This window comes from Micromys minutus (genome assembly GCF_963924665.1).
Source record: "Micromys minutus genome assembly, chromosome: 4".
Lineage (NCBI taxonomy): Eukaryota > Metazoa > Chordata > Mammalia > Rodentia > Muridae > Micromys > Micromys minutus.
Genome location: NC_137973.1, coordinates 17,006,295 through 17,017,994, shown reverse-complemented (window position 1 = coordinate 17,017,994; position 11,700 = coordinate 17,006,295).

Sequence of the window (11,700 nt, the reverse complement as noted above, 5' to 3'; positions counted from 1 at the left end):
ATAGTCAGTCTTGGATTCTGTTACTAGCAGTTATTTTTAGTAAATGTTATTCTTTTACTGTACTCTGTAAAGGAAGAGATTCAGGCTATTAACCACTCCTAAGCCACAGTATACAGAAAAGCACATCTTCGTAACAAGCCAAACATGGAAAATCACCTGGGGTGCTTAAATGAGACGCTGTAAGAGTCCATTAAAAAAGAGGAAATTTGTTTCACTAGCCACTTTAAACAAAAAGAACAGTAGTAATTTCTACCCACTTCCAATTAAACATCTTATTCCTCAAAGTCACAGAACAATTCATCGCTGAAAATAGACTTTTTCTTACTATTATTAAAGCCATGTTTAATATTTGCTCTAAATAAATTACAAAGCTATCATTTGGGGTCAAACATTTCTTATTTCCACTTGCCAGGGATCATAACAACATTTGAATTCGATTTTGAAACATTTAAAGTGGCTTAATGTAGAGTGACCTCACATGTGCAAGGCCTAATTTCCCAGTCCCCAACTCTGAAAAAGAAAAGCATCAAACCCTAATTTTTGAGATGCAAGTGAATTTAATGAATGAACCAGTGATAAGGGAAAACATGTGGGTAATAATGGTTCAAGGCCTTTGTAACCAGAGAGTTTAGAAACTAATGCTTGATTCTCTTTGTCTCTGTCTATCCCTCCCCATCATTACTCTCTCTCTCTCTCTCTCTCTCTCTCTCTCTCTCTCTCTCTCTCTCTCTCTGTGTGTGTGTGTGTGTGTGTGTGTGTGTGTGTGTGTTGCTATGCATGGAACTCAGGCCCTTGAGTATGCTTGAGTATGGTAGGCCGCTATTCAATATATTACTTGTTTAAAGGTTTGTCTAAAATGAATACTCTTAGAGAAAGTGGCAAAACCATTAAAACCAAGGACAAAACAAGGCTGTCCACTCTGTCCACTCTCTCCTTATCTCTTTGATATAGTACTTTGGGTTCTAGCTAGAGCAATAAGAAAACTGTAGTAGATCAAGAGGATACAAATAGGAAAGGAAGAAGTCGAGGTATCACAGTTCAGAGATTAGTATGACAGTATATATAAGTAATCCCCAAATTCTCCTAGCAGACTCCTACAGCTGACAAACACCTTCTGCAAAGTGGCTGGATACAAAATTAACTCAAAGAAATCAGTAGCCCTCCTTTATAAAAAGGATAAATGGGCTGAGAAAGAAGTTAGGGAGACAACACCCTTCACAATAGTCACAAATAATACAAAATACCTCTAACCAAGCAAGTGAAAGACCTGTAGAACAAGAGCTTCAAGTCTCTGAAGAAAGAAAGTGAAGAAGATGGCAGGAGATGAGATCTCCCATGCTCATGAATCGGTAGGATTAAGAGAGTGAAAATAGCCATCTTACCAAAAGAATCTACAGATTCAATGCAATTCCCATCAAACTTCTAACACAAGTTTTTACAGCTCTGGAAAGAACAATTCTCAACTTCATTAGGAAGAACAAAGCAGCAGCCGCAGCCTCGTTCTTCTGTGAACTCGTGAGAAGGGGTGGAAAACTGGCTCCTGTGTGCTGCCTTGTGCTGGTACAGACAGAGCCAGGAACAGAACCTGCAGACCAGGTGCCAACGGAAAGCTTGGTACCTTTTTCAAAACACAGGAGGACATTTCCATTTTTAATATGTATAATATATTATAAATCCATATAAAATCTTACTGTGTCTAGCTTCTCTGTGTGTCTCTATTATAATACTGTAATTTTATTGTCTGTTAGTGTTATCATAGGAAAGGAAAAATTAAAAATTTAAATTGTTAACATGAATTTTTGGCATTATTTTTTGTATTGTGCAATTCCAGTTTTAAAATCTAACCATAAGAACATTTACCTTGTATGCAAGATCATCAAAATTACAAAATTCTTACTTCAGGTTCACACATGAATATTTATTTTGCTCTTTAAAAAACAAACTAACCATTGTGTGGACCACTGATTTTACTTTTGCTTTCTTATTGCATTCCGTGAACATTCTTGACCTGGATTAAACCAGGAAAGACTTAAACAACAAGAAACTATGAACATCTTCCCTTTTGTACATGTATGTATTCATATATGTACGATGCTTGTGTGTGTGTGCATATATAAAGGTCAAAGGTTGACTCAACTGTCTTCTGTAATCACTCACTCCTACATCTTTTTTTAATTTTTCTGATTTATATGTATGATTATTTGCCCGCATGTACTACATGCATACTTGTTGCCCACAGAGGCCAGGAGAGGATGTTAAATTTTCTAGAACTGGAATTATAGACAGTTGTGAGCCACCATGTGGGTGCTGGGAACCAAACTGGAGTCCTTTGCAAGAGCAGCAAGTACTCTTGCTGAGCCATGTCTCTACCTGCTCCTCACGTGACTTTTTTGAATCATGGTCTCTCATCAAACCTGGAGCTTGTCACTCTGGCTAGACCATGTGGCCCACTAGCTCCAGGGCTCCTCCCGTCTCCCTTCCGGTGCTATGGTTGTAAATGTGCGGCACCAGGCCCAATATAGCTTCGCTTTTTACTTTCTTTTGTGTCGTGATTTTCAAATTGTTAGCTTGTAAAGAGAAGCTGCAAGAATAGCGAGGGAGGAACATGCTGGTGAGTCATGGCTGTCGGTACTTCTTAGAATTGTGCTGTCCACTTTTAAGACATTTCTGATTCTAAGGAAAAGCAAACCTCTCAGGGCTATCAACACCCCACTCCATCATAAATAGGACATTATGTTTGTGTTCCTATTGTTTTTTTTTTTTTTTTTTTTTTTTTGAGATTTACTTTCATTTATATGAGTACACTGTAGCTGTCTTCAGACACACCAGAAGAGGACATCAGACCCCATTACAGATGGTTGTGAGCCACCATGTGGTTACTGGGAAGTGGACTCAGGACCTCTGGAAGAGCAGTCAGTGCTCTTAACCACTGAACCATCTCTCCAGCCCCACCATTGGGTTTTGGTTAGTTCCCACGCATCATGTGTCTGCTGTATCCCTGTGACTCTAGAGTTTTGCAAAGGTTATAGGCAAAGGGAGTGCCAAGGTATTGAAGACATATAATGTGCATGTATCTCTTCTGCATACACATGTTCTCCATTTCTCACCAGACTCACGTAGCATAAAGTCAAAGTTTAAGTTATCAGATGGATAAACAGATAAAAGAAAATACAATATATGCGTACAGTGGGAAATTTTAAGCAGCCTTTAAAAATGTATAAAATTCTGCAATTTGCAATAGACTGGATAGATACAGAGGCTACCATGATAAGTGAAATAAATCAAACTCAGAGAGACAAATTCTATATGCTGTCACATGTGGAATTTAAAATAAGCAAACTTATGAAACCAGAAAAATAGTGTGGTGAGGAGATCTGGAGACAGTAAAGAGAATAGACAGGTGAGGGTCAACGTTTTAGTTATGCAGGGTAAATCATATTTGAAGACTGAGGATTCAGTACAAAGTATGTCTAACCATGTTATACTGAATATTTGAAAAAACTTAAGTAGGCAGATCTCAGAGGTTCATACCAGAGACATTATTATGTGTGGTTCAATGTCTGCACATAAAAGACATAAAAATGAGGGACCACACCAGTTAGATTGCTTTGTATCATCTAATGCAAACCCAGTGACTGCTTACAACCACTTTCAAAATATCTCTTTCTGGACATGAAATACACATATCGACCCTGTCTTCTTCTTACACTGCTGTGGTTTCATCTCCAAGTACAGACTTCCAGAGCAACAAGAGGAAATCATTCATGGTTTTCCGATGCTTTGGAGATGGATAGCCCTTAACCGGTTGAGTCTTTCTGCTCCAAGAAAGAGCAGAGTCTAAACCTGCAGACAGAAACATCATCATCACCTCATCACACAAACAACATCAGAAAGGTCTCAAGCCTTTCTACGCCTGTGGCTCTCAAGCTTGATCGAGTGGAGTGACTAACCAGAGGGTAACACTAAGCCACACACACACACCACTGGGCCCATTGCTTCTCTAAAAAAAAAAACTGTAGTAACTGTCAGATCCAAGAAGGGAACAAACACCATGATTTAAAAAAATAATAAATTGGGCTCACTAAACTGACGATCAGGGAGCTTGCATGGGTCTGTCCTAGGCCCAGCGCACACATGCTATGGTTGGGTAGCTTGGTCTTTTGGTACGGCTCCTAACAGTGGGAGCAGGGGTTGTCTCTGAAGTTTTTACCTGGTTTTTTGGACCCCTTTCTTTCTACTGGGTTGCCTCCTCCAGCTTTCATATGAGGGAAGTGCCTAGTCTTATTGCAATTTGATACTCTATATTTGGTTGCTCTCCCTAAGATGGCCGCCTGCCGTTTTCTGAAGGGAAATAGAGAAAGAGTGGGTGAGGAGGGGAAGTGGGGGGCGGGGACTGGGAGGAGAGGAGGGAGGAGAAACTGGGTTCTGGATGTAATACAAGAGAGAACAAATAATCATTTCAGTCGTTAAACCGAATGAAAACATTCCTACCTCCAACTCTAAAATTTATCTTCTGACCTCACGAGTTTTCTTAAGTGATTTTTAGTAACAGTCATGGAAGTATCTATTTTTGTTTTGTTCTTAGGATTTTAATCTTTATTTTATTTATTGTGGTTACCAGGAGCCCCACAGTATGGTATGGAATCTGAGGACCACTTAGCGACTGGTTCTGTCCTTTTACCTTGTGAGTTCTGGGGCTCAGACCGATGTTGGCAGGCTTGCTCAGCAAGCACTTCTACACACTGCACCGCCTCTCTGGCCCCAGTATGCATCCTCAAACATCAAACGATGTCTAGCACCAGCACAATGAATCTCTTTTTTGTCTTCATATTTAGAAGTTTAGGCATAGCCACTTATTTTTAGCTTAGCAATTTTGGAAAGAGTATGAGTTTTTCAGTTCAATGTACCACACAATAAAAGAAATTATACTGAATTCAAATAAAAACTCATTTAAATTTTATTTTCACAAAGCCAGGTGTGGGGGTGTGTATACCTATAATCCTTGCACTCAGAAGCTGAGACAGGAGGGTCACAAGTTCAAGACCAGCCTAAGATAAGATTTTTGTCTTAAATTATTTCCACACATATTTAAATTTTTTGCAAACTTTAAAAATCAGCATTATATGTAAAGTAAGCTTTTCTGAGGAGATTAATAATAACAAAGTTATGGTTTCTACCAATTATGTATACTTCTTGTTAAGCAGAAACCACGTGTTAAAATACATACTTCAAGGTATCTCTTGTCATTTCTAGTATGATAACTAAAAATAAAAATTAATACACCCTTGAGAACTAAATATTTACTACAAAAATAAAGAATATTATAATTGCAATAATTGTACCAAATATTAGTTTTATAAATGTATGCTGTATATCAACATCCAAAGGAAGTATTTTTATTTAGTAATTAAGGATTTGAAACTGCCAATTACTAAGTACTGGTGTTTAAATTTAGGTTTAATTGATTTCACACTCCATATATTTTTATATTTACCAAAACAGGTTTTTTTTTTTTTTTTCATGTGACGGCTCATGTTTGTTTTACTGCCAGCCAGTATTTGGCTCTCCAAAATTTCTTCCTTCAATTGCATGGTTAAGTAAGATAAAAAAAATTTTGTCATTGTTGTGACATATCTTTTGATGAAGTTGCTTTTTAGGATTTAATGTTTCACTTAATAACTAGTCACGGTTCGTAGCAACAACCCCTCCAGGAAATTTGTTTTGGTGATGCATCCTGGTCCTCTGAGGAATATAAAAAGCATTACTGTGCTGTGTGTGGATTTACAAGCTATTGGCTAAAGTTAACCAAATGAATAAATTGTTCGAGCTGGTGACTAGCTGGTTAGCACGAAGGAAAGCAGTGTGCAGCCACCGTAGATATGAACGTGGGGAGGGTTGTCTGTCGGTTGAGTACCCTGACAGGAAGCACCTACATTCATCATCATATAGCCAACCTGTTTCTCCTAATCCTGTAATACAGCAGCGTTTCTTCCAGCTCCTCTCCTCCACATCCATCACTCCGGGTACTCAACCCCAGATGATGTCCACAAGATCTCACCAGCTGCTTAAAAACAACCTCAGATGCAAGAGGCTCAGCACACTAAACCGACCCAGACAGCTGGGGCCCAATTCTTCTCCCTCCTGTCCTTCTCACTAGGTAAACGTCAGCGTTCAACACTCTGAGTTTCTGTCAGTTTTTCTCTTGGTGTTTCTAGCTTGATTTCCCCCATCACATGATGTTTACGTAACACGTGGAATGTGACTACAACCATCACGCTAAGAAAGCAAATAGCTATGCAACGAAGCTCGCGAGTTTTTACATGAAGACAGATCAATTCTGTTGCATTACATTTCTTCTTCAGACTCTACAAACAGAACGGCTTGTTGGAGCAGTTCCATGACATACCTGTCTGTGGTATGGCTGCGATGCACCCGGCATCCTCTCTCTGCCCCACCTCGTTCCAGCACTCTCACGCATCTTAGAAGCATTTAAATAATGTGGTGAGGTATTTGATTCCTTTAAGTGTGTGACTAGCTGACGAGCTTAGACACAGACAGGCTGTCGGGGGAAAAATGATTTAGAAAGTGAAGAGAATCCTGAGAATGTAATGCCAGCAAGAGACAGAGAGTCTATCTTCATTAGCGTTTTCCCCCTCAGATGCCTTTGTGTGAAGTAGTCTGTTAATCTCCAGAAGCACCAATAGATGAGAGGTTTCTATGACTTCTGCATGGTATCCAAACACAAGCAGTAGAAACTTATCTGGGACGTAGATGAAATATCTTAGGAGCTCCAGTTAGAACAATTTATTCTGAAGATTAAGTGAGAAATAGATGACCTGACTTTATCCTCAAAGGAGGGCTGCTTACGCCAGCAAGATGTCTTATTAGTAGAGTCTGAAGAGCCGACCCTCACCAGAGGAGATGTAATATAACAGAACCTGTCTTCACATGCAAAGATCACAATCTGAATTGTATGGTTAACATGGTGAATTACATGTTAATGGCAATTAATAACATAACATAGCTAACAACAGAATAATAACATAGTTAGCATTTGCATGGAGACGGGATGGTCATGAGTACATTCTCTCTGTGACACAAACAGGCCTTATTCTGCTCACACTAATGATCCCTCTGTTGCTTTTGGGGCTTTCCTTTGACAGTTTCTTTTCCCCTTGGTCTCTCCTCACTTCCCCTTTCTCTTACCCACTCCCCCTGTTACCTTGGTTTGTTTTATCATTATTATTGTGTACTGTTGAGTTTTTAGTACAAGGCCTTGTTATCTATTCTAGGCTGACTTGCAGCTCACAGTGTAGTCTAGGCTGGATCCAAAGTCATAACCCTCTTGCCTAGGCATCGCTCCTGCTAGGTTTGCAAGTGTGAGTCAACACACCCGGTTCCACTAACTCTTAGCATGTCGAATCTCTTCAGACCTAGTATGATCTCCTTTTATAGCTACTGGCCTAGGTGACTTCAGTACATCGATTAAACCATCAATTCGACCTCCAATTTTGGGCCATCAGTTTCTTTACAGTGGTGTCCCATAATCAAGAACAGTTCCTAAAGTAAGGCCGTGAGCCCCTAGACGCAACTCTTTGTTGAGATTAAAACAGTAGCCCAGTCAGAGAAGAGTCACACTAGTCCTCAAGAACCTTTGAAGGTATGTATGTCCTTGCTCTGATGAGCACAGATCTGAAAGAGAAAACCCAGAGCCCACCAGCAGCCATGTAGCCAAGCACACAGAGAAAGTCCTTCTGCGCTAAGAGAAAACAGAAAGTCGAGAGACTAGGAGAGAAAGGCTAAAGGTGCACGATGGGGAGATCAGAAGCAGTCGTGGTAGAAGATCTGTGGACCTCAGTTGAATTGGACTCCTGCCACCTGCACTCCAGTTAATCAGACAAATTCAGAATTGGGAAGAGCTGGAAGCAGCTGGCAGACGGGCATTGCTGACCGGACAGGAAACCGTGAGCTGGGCTTTCCATAACAATGCTTGCCACTAAGCCAGACCAAGTGAGTTCCATCTGCTGGACCTGCATAACTGTGGGAAGCCACTGCATTCGCCATTACAAGATGGCGCCCAGCCGGAAGGGAGGGTGGCCAGTTTTGAGATAAACAACCTAAGTGCGCATGCACACATGCCTGTTTTGCTGACTCGTGCTGACTCCGAGTATGCTAATTAGGGCGCACAGAATGCACCAATCAGGTGGCAACACAGTCCTCCTAAGCATATATAAGGAGGGCTGCTTTCTGGGCTCGGGGTCTTTCACCACTGCAATCAAACCCGCAATAAACGACTGTAGAAGGATCCTGTTGTGGCTCGTCTTCCTTGCCGGCGAGATAGGCGATCGCTACACATGACAAGGAAGGAAAGAGCCAACTCTCTGAAGCTGTCTTCTTACCTCTACATATGTGCAGCGGCATTACACTCCAAGCCCCTCCCACATACATACATTCATAAAGGTAATGAAGTGTAATTTTCTAACAGACACCAAACATTTACCCAGAAGCTGAGATTGTCACCAGATGATCTCTAGCACCCATCACACAATTCTCCACACTATGCTGTGACCTTCCTGCCTAATCTTCCTAACAACGTGTTTGGAAAGTGTCTTGATGTGTGGCCTCTTCTGTTGCTGACTGTGGAAGTGCATCTCACTGTCTCCATGCTGGACCACACCGCTGTAAGCAGCCTGTATGTACCCACACTCCCGGGTGATTGCCACGTACATTCAGCTCAAAATAACTCCTCTCTCGTTCTCTTCGTGGTGAGAATTATGTTTAGCAGTGACAGGTGAAAAATTATAAGTTGTGGCCCTAGACTGGGAAGCCAGTAGCTTAGTTAATTATTATTATTATTAGTTTTTTAAAATCCTTTCATACCTGGGAAGATTTGGCAGAGAGAAATGAATATAATCAAAACATGTATGGAATTCTTAAAAAAATAATAAGATGTTTTTTAAAAAGTAATCCAAAGGCATATTCTATTACTGATAACAATTTTTCGAAAGTATTCCAAAGGTAATTCAAAGTTTTGTGGAAATATTCATTAGTATGTGATATTTTAGCATCAATTTCCTATACACTCTGAAACTAAAGGCTACAGAAGAGGAGGCTGAATGGGTGTGTAATCATAAAGTAAAGGGGTTTGGGGTAAAGATCATATCAAAGAAACTGTGAAAAGATTATTTGGCATACTGTTTGGTGAACTTTTCAAGTAAAAGGAAAAAGCATCCTAAGCTTAATTAGAATGCAAATGAGACACAGCCTCTGATTAAACAGTTGCCTCTGAGTTTTATGCCGCTGGCATTATTTGTCACCTCCCCCCACACACACAGAACCGTGGGACTGTGTAACCAGCCAGAGTCTTATCAGCTTGAGTCTCTGACTGAGCATAATGTGAGAAATAAGCTGGAAGCAGAGGTGGGGGCTGGGGTAGGGGGAAGGGGCGGCCATCAGTGTGTTCCCACCTAGCATATGCTAACTGACTGTAAAGACGGCAGCTAGAAGTGGTGTGTTACGATTTATATGACATTATTTATAAGATGTATTATAACGTGGTGCACATATGTGTACAGGCAGTATTGGCGTGGAGGCTGGTGACAACCAGGAAGGACACCTCGGAAGCAGACCCTGAGACTGGCAAGCTTGTTAATCATGATAAGGCATCTATGGTCATCGTTTCCAATGACAACTCGGTCAGCAGACAACGGTGATCAATTTGTAATCCTGGGACTACAGATCACGCAAACTTCATGATGAATGTTAGCTTCCTTGTTTCACGTACATTTACGAAGAAGCAAAGTAGCTTATTACCAATTAGTTTAATAAAGGGAGTGGAAGGGGAGATGGCTCAGTGGGTAAAGGCACTTGCCTCAAAAGCATGGAGCCTGTGTTAGATCCCTGGCACCATGCCAAGGTAGAAAGAGAAAACAAATTGAACGAGGTTGTCCTCTGCCTCCAAATCTGCACCATGGTATCCCCCTGTACCTCTGCACACAGACAGACAACTATAAGAAATGATTTTTTTTTAAGAATAGAAGGAAACTTGAAAGAAAAAATAACAGTCTAGAAACTCAGAATGCCATGACTTAAAGCAACTCTTTTACAGCTGCTTCTTCATCACGGCCAGTAAAAGATAAAATGGAAAACTTCTCTTACCAACAAAGGTCAACTCAAAGCAGTCTTCCAAGAAGAACTAGGGGGAGCTGGGTCATTATGTCATTGCTAAAAATATCTCTGAAACACCCCCTAAATTTAAGAGGACGAGACCACCTATTAGTGCAGCCCTGAACCTCCTCCTAAACCAGTAACTCTATAGAGAAGACAAAAGAACTGACTGTCTAACCACAGCCTAGTGGAGGCAAGGTACCCACAGTGAGTTCATTAAATGAGGAGAAAGGAAGGGAACAGCACAGCAAACCAGAGAGCTGTGCCCACAGAACCACCCTGAGGAAATACTAGGTAGCTATTGACATGTGAAATTCACTGGAATGAGAAAGTAAAAATCCAGTGATATTAATTCAGTGTGGGTTACTCCAGAGATTATTGTTCTAGCTAACAAACTACGAGACTGCTAGGTTTGCTTACAGCATGCTCTGATCCAGTAGGTCTCCAAAGAGGGCCCATCTTCCCACATACACTTCAAACATAGATTCTCAGGGTAGTCAAAGGAAAGGCCTCCCAAAGAGCTGGGAAGTGGTCTTGAACTCCTGATTCTCCCACTCAGGCTCCCAAGTGTTGGGCTTACAAGCATGTGCAATCACACCCTGATCCGTCAATATTTTTAAAGATTTCCACCACCACTTGAACCTGGAGGTGGTGTGTCTCACAGTTGTTTTTACTCATCTGAAGGGCAGCGTGAGGAATACAGTGTGACCGTCTTAATGAAATGAAATGCACCCAACTTAAAGAGCTGATTAATGTCCAAAGAGTGACTTTCCTAACTTTGTAATATTAAAATCGCATTGCATGTATAGAATGGTTATGAAAATAAAGAGTAGCTTTCATTGTTATTGCTCACATTTTTATATAATAACATTGACTTTGTCAACTTCATACTATCCATAAGTCCAAAGCCTCTTCTAAACTCAAGCCAATCTCATGTGAAATTTTTCTGTCAAAAATAAATTACGTTTGCCTAATCTGAACTATCCATCTTTCATAGCCAGGCAGTATTCCCAGTGGTGGGACTAGGTTGCGTTGGGTTGTGTTGTTAGCCAAGGGGTTCTGTGGAGAACCCCAAACGATCCAGGCTGATGCTAGGACAGAGGGTTGGTCTCTGAAAACTGACTGTGAGGTGCCATTGCTAGGACAACTCCACATAGCCCACTGATTGTTGAGAGGTCCCGCTGGTGCCTGCGTAGAGCCTTCAGCCCTATGCTCTAGTGTCTTTGGAGCAGGGAGGTGCTCTGTAGACTATGGAAAGAGAAGCCTGGACATCAACACAGCTACAAAGCCCTCCACCTACAATCTGTCCTGCCCGAAAGATGTGTTGGGGCAATGGTAGAACAGAACTTGTGGGAGTGAGCGACCAATGTTTGATTTTACTTGAGGCCCACTCCACAAGAGGGAGCCCATGCTCTATGCTGCATGGATTGTCAGGAACAGGAGACTGGGCACAGAGATCTATGGTAGAACTAAACAGAACAGTCAAAAACTTAAGTAAATGAAGTGACATGATTCCTCATGATAATCTGCTGT